This window comes from Polypterus senegalus, chromosome 5 (genome assembly GCF_016835505.1).
Source record: "Polypterus senegalus isolate Bchr_013 chromosome 5, ASM1683550v1, whole genome shotgun sequence".
In the NCBI taxonomy this organism is placed as follows: Eukaryota; Metazoa; Chordata; class Cladistia; order Polypteriformes; family Polypteridae; genus Polypterus; species Polypterus senegalus.
In genome coordinates, this window is record NC_053158.1 from 3,145,145 (window position 1) to 3,157,729 (window position 12,585).

Below are 12,585 nucleotides of genomic sequence, written 5' to 3' on the forward strand. Positions count from 1 at the left end.
GACATATTGAAAGATAAAATCCGTATCTCTCCTTTATGATGCACTGGACAATAAACCCAGATATGCGTCACATATTTGATCTGCCACAAACAGACGACACTTGCATGTTTAGATTGGGCCACAGAGGAGGAGAGACAGAGACGGCTGCAGGACACCATATTATAGTAGACGGCTCCTGTAGCAGAATTCAGGAAAGTTACGAAGATGATTCAAAATTCTTCAAAGAGAGTTTGAAGTTGTTCAGAATTGCAACTCCGTATTTTACCTTGTGGACCACCAGGGGGAGCATCGCTGCCCAAACCCAACACAGACAAGCGTGGGATACAAGTTCAAGGCACGCGCATTTCTCATTTTTCTTTATCTTCGTGGGAAACGCCTTCCCCTGTTTCCCACAAGCACAGCACAACCCAAATTTTCTTTTTTTCCCCCTCCACTACTCCAGACAAGCTTCGTCTCCGTCCTCCACTCCTCCAGACGGCTCACGGAGTACTGTCTGCTGGCTGGCTTTATAAGACACCCGGAAGTGCTCCAGGTGTTTGTTGACACGTTTCTCACGTCCTGAGAAGGGCTCAGCAGCAGCTGCAGCACCCTCTGACAGCGCCCACGGATCCCAACAGGGCTGTTTCAAACTCCAACTCCCATGGAGCCCTGCAGGAGTCCAAGGCACCACTGAAACCCAGGGGTGGCTGCCACCTAGTGCTCGGGGGAAGGTAATGCTCTGGATACACTCCCTCCCATGGTCTTTCAGCGTGGAGGTGTCCTGGTCCGGCCGTACGCCACAGCCTATAATCAGATCTGCCTCGTCATGTAATGGATTCAGATATCTACCAACAAATAATTACTCCATGACGCTCTCCTTAATTGTTCACGCTCTACCATATTCTGAACAAAAGTGAGCCTGAAGCAAACCAGGAATTGGTGTGTGGAGTTTCAATTCAATTTATTGAAGGATAACTCTGTCCTATTATGGTCAACATAGACATTTACAAACTTTAATTCCATAAGTTATGATGTTAAAATAATCAGAAACAGAAAAGTTAACGTTTGTCTTTATTTAATGGATCACATTTTCAGTGGTTTTCCATACACGTTGTTGGTGTTTGGTAGCATTGCCAAACACCAAATGTGACAATGTGGGTTCGGCTCCTTGCTCCCATCGCTGTTTGGGAGCCCTTGAACCCAACACCGTCGGTAATGTCACCGATGAGCTAGACAGTTGAGGCAATGCCAATTGAGCAAGGGGATGGTAAAGATGTGCAAAATTGCTTTTATTAAAAATTCAACAAAAACAAAGTGTCCATAAAGAGCAGTGATTCAAAAAGAGTCATTAAATAAATAATCCCATAAAAGAAATGTGGAGGTTAAAAACATACCAAAAAAACAATCCTTTTAAAACGAGGTTAAAAAGTTCATACTTGAAGCAATCTTTAAAAACAAGCTCGGTGCTTCTTCTATGCTGGCGTCTCACCTGCTTCTCCCGACTAGGCTTTGCAGCTGCACTTTTCCATAACACATCCACACAAGACTGGAAACCTCCCGATCCCTGGCTTTGAGATGGCACTCATCCCAGCTCCGAGACTTGGTTCGCACCAACGGCCAGGACGCACACATTGGGGAATCCACCACCAAGCCTCACGACTCCCGCTGCCTTTCCAGCCTTCCGCGACCAGTCGTCTTTCCCTGGTCACTCCTGCTACCTGTTCGCTCATCAACTACAACCCCTGAGTGCAGGCCTAACACCCAGGCTTCCTCGCAGCTGCCCGCGAGCGCTCGTTCGCTCGTTCACCCACACGCTCTTTGTGGCTCTCTCTCTTGCTCCGACATGCTTCCCTGTAAGCTCCGGCTCCTTCTCTTTTCTTTTCTCTCGTTCTTTCTCATCTCCCTCCCAACCGACTCGCGCTTCTTTTATACAGCGAGGGGCCATAGCAGCTGCAGCACATTAGCCACGGGAACAATCACGGATGTGGGCAGTCCCTCACCTGTGCACTCGGTGAGAAATGCCCACACCGCAGATCGCCCCGCGGCTTGCTACGACTGCTACACCCTCTCACAAAGCCGCGAGCACGGTGATTATTTAAAAACTGATCCTTGCTGAGAGCGCTGTGGACCCGCTATACCACGCCAACCCGCTACATCCTATCTACAGGGTCACGGGTGTCTGATGGAGCCAATCCCAGCCAACACAGGGTGCAAGGCAGGAAACAAACCCCAGGCAGGGCGCCAGCCCACCACAGGGCACACACACACACATTAGGGACAATTTGGTCTGTGGGAGGAAACCGGACAGCACGTTGGACTGTGGGAGGAAACCGGAGCAGACACGGGGAGAACATGCAAACTCCACATGGGGAGGACCCGGGAAGCGAACCTGGGTCTCCTAATTGCGAGGCAGCAGCGCTACCCACTGCACCACCGTGCCACCCAGTATCAGAATGTAGTTTAAGTTAATTTGTTTTGGTTTCAATAGATGTATTTTTCATATTTTTGATTCCTGTTTTCTTTTTTTCACATCTTCGTGCCCCCCTTTTTGTTACTTCGCGCCCCCCTAGAGGGGCTCGCCCCACAGATTGAAAACCACTGCACTAAACCAATATAGCACTGGCGCAGAGTCCCAGAATGGATTCTCTTGCCCTTTACATGGCTTTCCTTAGAAGTACATTGTGCCATTGCCACAGTAAATGGAATTCTGTTTGGCACATATTGACAGGGGTGAGGGTGGGGGGGTATGGGATGGCAGGGTGTTAGTTTCTGTGCTTACACAGCCCCTTTTACTGCATTACTTTTCCATTTTATCAATACAAATTTGGTCACAAAATTATAAGAAAAAGAATTCTGTGTGTGACATTGCAGGCTTTCTGGTTTTATAGGTGCACCTGCTGCTGGTTTTGAAGCTGCTAATTGGCATCATTGAATGCCAGCTCATACTACAGGTGACTCATCCCTGGCAGCACCATTACAATGTATAGCATATGTGAAAAGGCGCTATATAGGTGCCCGACCCGACACAGATGGACACGGAGATACACGTAAGAATAAAACACAAATTTATTTTTCTTCAGCTTGGGGAACATCTTCCCCGTGTTCCCCAGCCACAGCACAGTCCCAAAAACAGTAACACAAAAACCACACTAATTCTGTTCTTCTTCCTCCACCACTCCTCCCAGGCAACCTCCTCCTCCTCCTCCTCTTGATTCTGGCTCCCGGAGTGGTGGCTGCTGATAGTTCACCCAGAAGTGCTCCAGGTGCTTGATTGCCGAGTTCTGGCCACACTTCCGGTTGTGGTGAATACGCTGCCCATACGGGCTCAGGAGTCCCAGCTGCAGCACCCCCTGGCACAACCCAACAGGGCTGCACCCAACTCCAATCCCCATGGAGCCCTGTGGGAAACCAAGGCACCGCTCCTACTCAGAGGGGTGGCCATCTAGCGTCCAGGGGGAGGTATTGCACTGCCCAGGGCTGTTACCCCTGAATACAGAGTGCAGGGGCGTTTTGGCCAGGCATGGACCCCCGTCCGCCTGCCACACATGCCTAAAATTTATTCACATATGTGATTTTACATCATAATGTCCCAGTTGCCACGTTGACTCTTATAGTGCCCAGTGGCACTGAGTAATGGACCACCCTCGGCAGTACAGTTAAGGTAAGGGGGACACCATGTTCCAGGTCTTTTTATGAGTCTTGAATTGGGACTTTTCAGGAGGAGAAGGAAGCGCGGCAGCTTCGTCCCAACCATAAACATTAATAAAAGTTTAAATGGACTGCACGCGGTACTAAGCGACTGCCCGCTCTGCCTTAGCCTGAAGTGTCGGATCTGATTAAGCCTCTACTCAATAGTGCAGCCACAGGATATTCTCAAGTGGAAATGCAAAACATATTAGGTGTCATGAAAGGGGCTGCGCGGTAACGACGGCAGGGCAGCTCTACTGCCAAGACAAATGAGGGGCTCTTAAAAAGGCTGGCAACGTGGCGCAATATACAGAGTGGGGACTGTAATAATTAGAATAATTGGAATAATTATCCTGGTTTTAGAAATACCAGCATGAAGATAAATTTAAGTGGGCAAAAATACAATGAGAACAATGAAGTGTACAGCGGTGCACACGGTGGCGTACGAAGTCCGGGTTCAACAATAAAGGCAGCAGAGCTGCCGGCGTTCACTTCGGCAGACTAATATTAAAAATGATCTTGGAGTTGTAATTAAGCAGTCTGGGATTAACGGCAGAAAGTCACCTTTTATTTTTGGAACATAAAGAAAAGAAGCGACTCAGACTGCCGCCTTCTCCTTATGGTAAACCTGCCGCTGTATCGCTGACAACAGCCTGCAGCACGACATTAGACAATCCCAGGAATTCGTGAAATGAGCAACGAGGAGACAAGCTGACAGGCTGGACATGCTGGGTGAAAATAGCGACACCTTATTAAACTTGGGACAACACCGTTAAAGGAATATGGGGATACATAAGACTGGACATTGATCTTTCCTCTATTGTATGAACTGTCACAGGGGTAGGGTGGAAAATCCAACTCATCGCACAAAGACTCACCCTCTGGGTCAGCGTGTGGTGAACGTTTATTGCGTGTTTTGGTTTTGTAAATCTTCAATTATAAGTGGCCACCAAGCTGGTACCCCAACTCTTTATCGGGATCTTGTCCTTCTCTAACGATTGTTACCATGAGTGTTGTCAAGTGCATGCTCATTGGGGCAGCTTAAAGGCTCAGATAATGATAAATAACCGACAAATCACAAGAGGGCGCTGTTAACTGGTACCTTACCTCTTCCTCTCTCTGTAGACCGGAGGATTGACGGCTTTAACACTAGAATCCCTGGAGCCGACGAAAAAAGTCGTAATCCCTGGCAACCTTAAATTCCCTCGTAGTCTTCATCAGCATCTCTGATTTGCAAATGTGTCGATCAAGCAGCCTGCTATTCCATCCCTCGCCGAGGAAGCTGAAGTCAGTCGCAAAATTCACAGAGCTCAAGTGTGTTTATCTGGGTGTGAGGTGCCTGGAGTTGTAGAGGGTAAATAATATCTCGTATACAGAACACATACATTTCACGTGTGTTCCATGTCTACAATGATCAGGGTAAGTGTAGGATGACAGGAAATGCAGAACACATAACCAGAACAGAAATTTTTTCAAGTTATACTAACAATTGACCAAATATGTGAAGCCCAAATATCAAATACAGTGGATCCTTGGATTGCGAGAATAATTCCTTCCGGAAATGTGCTTGTAATCCAAAGCACTCGTATATCAAAGCAAATTTCCCCCTAAGCAATAATGGAAACTCAGATGATTCGTTCCATAACCCAAAACTATTAATATAAAAATGATTAATACAAAATCTAAAGTAAAAATACATCAAAGAAATTAATCTGTGTGACAGGTAGGGGGCGCTGTCGTCCCCTTGAACCCTCAGACCAGACGACAGACAACAGATAAAAGTCCAAAAGTTGACTTTATTATAATTAATATGTGCACAAAGCACCCTACACTCCACAATACTCATACTTTTACAATTAATAATCAAACAATAATCAATCCTCCACTCTCCCAGACGCATTGTCCCTCTGCCACCCGACTCATCTCGCCCATCTGGGATCTCTCACAGTCTTTTATAGTCCAGGACCCGGAAGTGCTTCTGATCCCTCAGGTCATGTGATTACCCAGCACTTCCGGGTCAGCTGAAAACTCTGCTATCTGTCGGCTCACTGGAATCTTCTTCTTTTTTTGCGACTTTAACAAGATAACGTTTCCAATGACAGTTGCTTTTGCCTGAAGAGACACTAAATAAAAAAATGCTCTTCGCACTGTAAGGTTTCTAAACTCTTTTGGGATTCCATCTAACGGGACGACACGCGGAAGAGCATCCCGAAGCAACTGTAAAGGCTCCCAGCGCTGTAGCAGTTTGCCATAAAAGTGAATCCGAAAAGATCGTGGTTATAAAGCGCCTGCCGTTGGTGGGTGATACGAGGAACATTATAAATGCAGGGCACAGGATTACTTGGCCACTTGGCCCTGCCTGATTGCTGTGTCTGTGTATAGGAGGCCGGTAGATCCCGCTACAATAAATAACCGTGCTGTTCCTGTTTCAAGCTGAATAAAGCTGGTGTCACTAAAGTACTGAGACTCAGCTTCGTGTTTTGGGGTGCAAGACAGGGACTCGCACGTTACAACACACACACGTTGTCACAATGCTATAGTAAACAGTATACGCTCGTCCGGATGTTAACTATACGAGTGAGGCACACTGACTGAGCCTGAGAATGGGAGACGATTACCCACAATCCCGCAGTGAGAGAGAGAAGAACCCTCAATTCAGTTGTGATCACGTGACCCTCGGTAGACAAAGCGTATACGGATTACTCATATTGCAAGACCTCGCTCGTTTATCAAATTTTAGCTCGTCTTGCAAAACACTCGCAGACCAAGTTACTCGCAATCCAAGGTTTTACTGTTAAACTTTCTCAAAAGGCACAGTATAACAAAACAAGCACGCCTTCATTCAAGAATATATATTGTCACCGATGGCCAGGGTCCTTACAGTACAGAACAGTACCTCCCCCAGGAAGCTAAATGGCAGACCCCCACGGGTTGCAGTGGTGCCTCGGACTCCAGCAGGGCTTCATGGGAGATGGAGTTATCTACAGCCCTGTTGGGATCCAGGGGTGTGGCTAGGGGGCGCTGCAGCTGTTCCAGAACCCATGTGGGCGGTTCTTCCGCCACACCCGAAAGTGCAGCCGGAAGTGGGGCAACGAGCACCTGGAACACTTCTGGGTGGCTTATATAAAAGGAGCTAGCAGACACCACCCTCTACATCTCCAGGCACCTCACACCATGTGAAAAAGGCTCCTGTGCCGTGGCGTGTGCAGTGAGCATGTGCGTTTGTTAGATGTACCTCGTGAAAGCCGGAACTACTGGAGCCACTAGAGAAAGTTTAAGTTTGTGCGTTGTTGACCAAATGTAAGTTCTTATGTACATATTTAGAAGTTAAGTGTTAAAGTTAGAGAGAAAACTGTTCTGAATTAGTAGTTAGGTTAATATTTTACGTTACCACAGAGAAACATTGCAAACACTTTACGTTGAAAGTGTGAAGCTATAGTGCCACCTATTGGACATTTGTGTATAGCATAGTGAGATAACATGTACTGTATATATGTACTAAATGTCTTATTTTGTTGTTTGCCTGTTAGAACCACACATACACCTACTCACCTACCTGTACAGTTGTTCTACTTCATGTGAAATTTTGGCATCTCAACATTTAAGAGTTATGTTCCTGAAATGGTTGGATTAGTTCCTGTGTTCTAACCGACACACCACAGCGACTACAGCGTATTGCAAGTCTGCCTTCTGCCTTTCTTCATAACACACCACGATAAAGAGACTTGAGCTGGGAGAACTTCAGCTGCGTTGGTTGGTGTCGGTGAGCTGATCGGCACTTTTGCAAAACAAAGACGCTGATGAGGAGGTGCAAGGGAATTTAAGGTGGCCCGGAATTGTGACTTTTTTCGTAGGCTTCAGGGATTCTAGTGTTAACACCTTTGACGTCACTTCCAGTGTATGCCTGCCTGGACCCGCTCCCTTCCTGCTGGAAGACCTTATAACCGGAAACTCCGCCATCTTGAGGCAGACTATTTTGAAGACTCGCATCAATGCAGAATTTCTTTTTCTTTTCAATGTTGTCACACATGTGGGAGTAGGAGGCAGCTAAAGCGTCTGAGTAATAAATGTAATAAAACATCCGACCAGGGGGCAGCGGAGTGCGCTGACTGTCTTTCTCAGTTCCCTACAGACCTTTCCTGGGACATCCTGCAAAGTTACGGCACCTCAGAAGACATCACTTCCAGTACCGGCCCCACTGCTGACATCACTTCCAGTGCCGGTCCCCTTGCTGACATCACTTCTGGCACTGGGCCCTTATGATGATGTCACTGATTCTGGCCCTTATGATGACGTCACTTCCTGTATGGGCCTCCATCTTTGTCTCGTGTGATCAGTTCTGTTTTGGACTCTGTTCTATGCACATCATGCTACTTATTTCGACTTTTACAGCCGGGAAAAACAATTTATGGGTGGCTGCCCCAAATGTTTATGATGTCTTGGACTCTTTATTGTCACAGTGTCTTTATAACCCACGTCTTCTTTATATTACACGGGATTTGCCTATACTGTAGGTCCCCCAGTTCTTCATAATTGTTGGTGTTTGTCCTTACAGTCGTTAACCGTTTTTGTGCTCAGTGCTTGTCAGGTGTTTGCGCATCACCATCAGAGTGATTAGAGGGGGCTTTTGTATACATTTTACTTGTCTATTAATTGTTTTTTTTTTCTTCTTTATTTGTTTACCATATACCTTATCATCAATTCATTTGATCCTCTTTATATGTGTGTGCGTGTGTGTGTGAGTGTCAGGTTGAGGCTGGGTTTGTTCCTGGGGTCCCCTTAATTAAATAAAACAATTGCCATTTTCAAACGGTGAGAGTCTTCGAGTTTCGTAACATCCTACACCCTAATGTGCGTCAAGGTGCACCCGTCACTTCTTTTCATGGCCGATTGTTACAAGGTGACCTCACCTGTGTGCTGTTTGGAGATGTTGGAGTAAAACCCCCACTCTGTCACAGGAAGAACCTGCAGAGGCCACCCAGATGAAGATCAGCTAATGGATTTGAACTCAGGATGCTGGAACTGTGCGGCAGCAGACGGTACCACCTCACTGTGCCAGCATAAGAAGATGTTGTTCCTGTGCCAGTGTGGCTGTTCTAACTATCTAGGGAGTCCTGGTGCAGTTGGATGGCAGCAGAGACCATCCTAGCACACTGTGGTGGGCTCAGCCAGTGACTAAAGGTGCTCAAGGATGACACATCGTTGGGAGGATGGCCAGCCCTTCTCATAACTTTGCTATCATCTTCTTCTTTGTCACCATCTCTGGTGACATCGGGATAACTGCATTATGTCCAGTAGCTTTTTCAAGGTAAGGTTTAAGCCAGTGCAGTCCATACTTTTTTCCAGCCACTCCTCCAAGGTTATTCCTGCAATTAATGGAGAGCACACTGGGATGGAGCAGTGACTCTCACCTCACCAGAAGGCCAGTATAAGGGAAGGACTAGGGGGAGATGTTGCCTGGTGAATACTGGAGACACTCAATGGCAGCATCCCTAAGTTTCACTACCCATTCTGTTCCGCACAGGGCATGCTGGGAACTGGAGTCCCTGTTGTGTCCTGTGGGTGCCACCAGGGGGTTCTGCAGGTGGGTTACTGACCCAGAAGTGCTTCCAATAGACCGTGTCCTAGCACCAGAAGTACTCCCGGGTCTGAGATTAAAGGAGCCACACCGACTCACCTCGATGAGGAGACAGTGGACAGCAATCATCAGATGGATGACAGGTGGGAGAAAATCTTTAATTAAATATGTCGCTCCCTCTCACTATGAGTAGTGAGAAAAGTGCTATATAAATGTAAAGAATTATTATTTGTGTCAAAAGACAAAACTGAGTGACATTATGAACAATGGTGCCCTTCCTCTCGGTAACAGACCAGCATTGAAGACTTTCACCTAATGAATCACTCAGTAGACTTGTGTCTTGAAATGCTAGCTGGCCTGCCTTTAGAGAGCCTCGGTGGGACTGCTCTCTTATCAAGACAGGCATTTTAACTTCTTTATGGAATATTTTTCTTTTTATTTGGGATGGAGGGGTAGGGGTGATTGTTGTTGACTCCTAAATCCTTCTTATTACTCTCGATTTTTTTAATAATATTTCTGTAAAAAGAGAAGAGCCCAGCTGATCCTTTTTTTGGTGTTTGATGTTTTGCTATGGTGAACTGCAGGTCTTTCACGTATCCCACTTCTGACACCAATCTGGCACTGCACAGTGCTTGCCAGTGCACACTCTATGGTTTATTATTCACTTTACTCCTCTTTTAAGTAGCTATGGTGGCAAAATGGTAGCACTGCTATCTCACAGTAAGTAGACCAGGGTTCGTGTCCCCGGTCCTCCCTGCATGAAATTTGCTTGTTCTCCCTGTGTTTGTGGGGTTTTTCTCCAGATGTTTACTTCCATAGTCCAAAGACATGCTAAATTAGCCCAAGTGTGTGTTTGCTGTGTGTGTGTGTTTGTCCTGGTACGGACTGGTGTGCTGTCCAGGGTTTGTTTTGCCTTATGCCCTATGCTAGATACCCTATACCCACAAATAATCACCTTTTTGTATTGATTTGTTTTAAAATATGAACTGATCTTCATCTAAGGTACAATAATGAACAAACTCAGTTGGTGTTAACTAATAACACACAAATTCTCGTATTGTTCATGTACAGTAGGTATGGAATACGTCATTCAAACATACACAGTGAAGACTGGAAAACGTTTGTGAAGCCCTTGGCTGAAGAGTCAGCAGTTACCAAATCTGGAGTGCAGCCAATGAAACTAGATTGGAGGTGTGGCTTCGAGATGCATTGACCAATAAAAAAAGACTCCGACTTTTAGAGTTGTGTATTCACAAGAAGAATCTGCTGATGTGCAGCAACCCTCACTGAGAAGAGACCTCAGAAGACCTCCAGTCAAGAATTGCTGACTTGTATGAAGCTGGAAACGAGTACAAAGTCATTTCACAGACTGGGATGTTTGCTGATGACATCATGATTTGTAACTAGAGAAGGAGATGCTCGATGAAACCCTGGAGTGGTGGAGATCTGCTCTATAGAGGAGAGGAATGAAGGTCAGTAGGACCATCAAGACAGAATACATGAGTGTGAATGAGAGGGTGGTCAGTTGGGAGTGGCAGAGAAGTACGTAAGAGTGGCACAGGATATGAAGGAGGGAAGTGTAACCGTGGTGAGGTCTGCGGTAGGAGTGACGGAGGTGGGATTACATCAGGGATCGGCTCTGAGCCCTTTCTTATTTGCAATGCTGATGGACAGGCTGACAAACGAGATTAGACAGGATTCCCCGTGGACTGTGATGTTTGCTGATGACATTGTGATCTGTAGTGAGAGTAGGAAGCAGATTGAGGAGACCCTGGAGAGGTGGAGATATGAGAGGAGAGGAATGAAGGTCAGTAGGACCACCAAGACAGAATACATGTGTGTGAATGAGAGGGTGGACAGGGGAATGGTGAGGATGAGGGGAGTAGAGTTAGCGAAGGTGGAGGAGTTTAAATACTTGGGATCAACAGAACAGAGTAACGGGGATTGTGGAAGAAAAGTGAAAAAGAGAGTGCAGGCAGGGTGGAGTGGGTGGAGAAGAGTGTCAGGAGTGATTTGTAACAGACGGGTATCAGCAAGAGTGACAGGGAAGGTCTACAGGACGGTAGTGAGACCAGCTATGTTATATGGGCTGGAGACGGTGGCACAGGAGACAGAGCTGGAAGTGGCAGAGCTAAAGATGCTAAGATTGGCATTGGATGTGACGAGGATGGACAGGATTAGAAACGAGGACACTAGAGGGTCAGCTCAACTTGGATGGTTGGGAGACAAAATCAGAGAGGCGAGATTGTATTGGTTTGGACATGTGCAGAGGAGAGATGCTGAGTATATTGGGAGAAGGATGTTAAGGATAGAGCTGACAGGGAAGAGGAGAAGAGGAAAGCTTAAAAGAGAAGGTTTATAGGAGGTGGAGAAAGAGGACTTGCAGGTGACGGGTGAGACAGAACAAGATGACAAGGACAGAAAGAGACGGGAAAAGATGATTCATTATGGTGACCCATAACGGGAGCAGTCAAAGGAAGAAGAAAATGAAAAAGATGAGGTTCCTCAATCCACAGTTTGACAAACAGTGCATCAAAGGAGATGATTGTATATGTTGGTTACTCTCCCTGGAAGTGGACTCCAAGCCAAGATGACTCGAAAGACACAACTCAGAGTGATGAGTGAAGCAAAAAAGAAACCCAGCGGAACAGCTGAAGGCATGAAAGAATCCTTGGAAGAGGTGAACATCTCGGTTCAAGAGTCCACCATACACATCTCTTGAATAGGCATGGTGTCCATGGCAAAACATGGAAGCCAATGCTCTCTAAAAAAAACAAAGTATCACCAGATTCCTAACATTGGCCCAAGACCACCTTGACACTCCACCATGCTACTGGAAAACATTTATGAGGACTGATGAAACTAAAGTTTAATTGTTCAAGAAGTAGCAGCAGTACATATAACATGAAATGGGCACCGCATACCAACATGATGAAGTCCAGTAGGGGAACATCATGATTTGGGGCTGCTACAATACCTTGAAGCCTGGACAGTTTGCTATGTTCTGAGACAAATTCATTTCTCAAATTATCCTACAGAATAATATCTGGGTGGCTGTCAACCAGTTGAAGTTCAGTAGAAGTTGGGTGATACCCTAAACATTAAAGTAACTCTTCTAAAAAATGGCTTTGAAAGAAGATAATCCACGTTTTGGAGCAGCCCAGTAAGAGCTCAGATCTTAACCCAATGGAGATGCTGTGGAAGACCTCAAGAGAGTCGTTCACACTAGAAATATGGCTGAACTGAAGCGGTTCTGTAACCAAGAATGGTCCAAAGTTCCCCCGAATGTTGATCTGCAGCCACCAGAAGCTCTTGTTTGAGGTTATTGTTGCCAAAGGAGG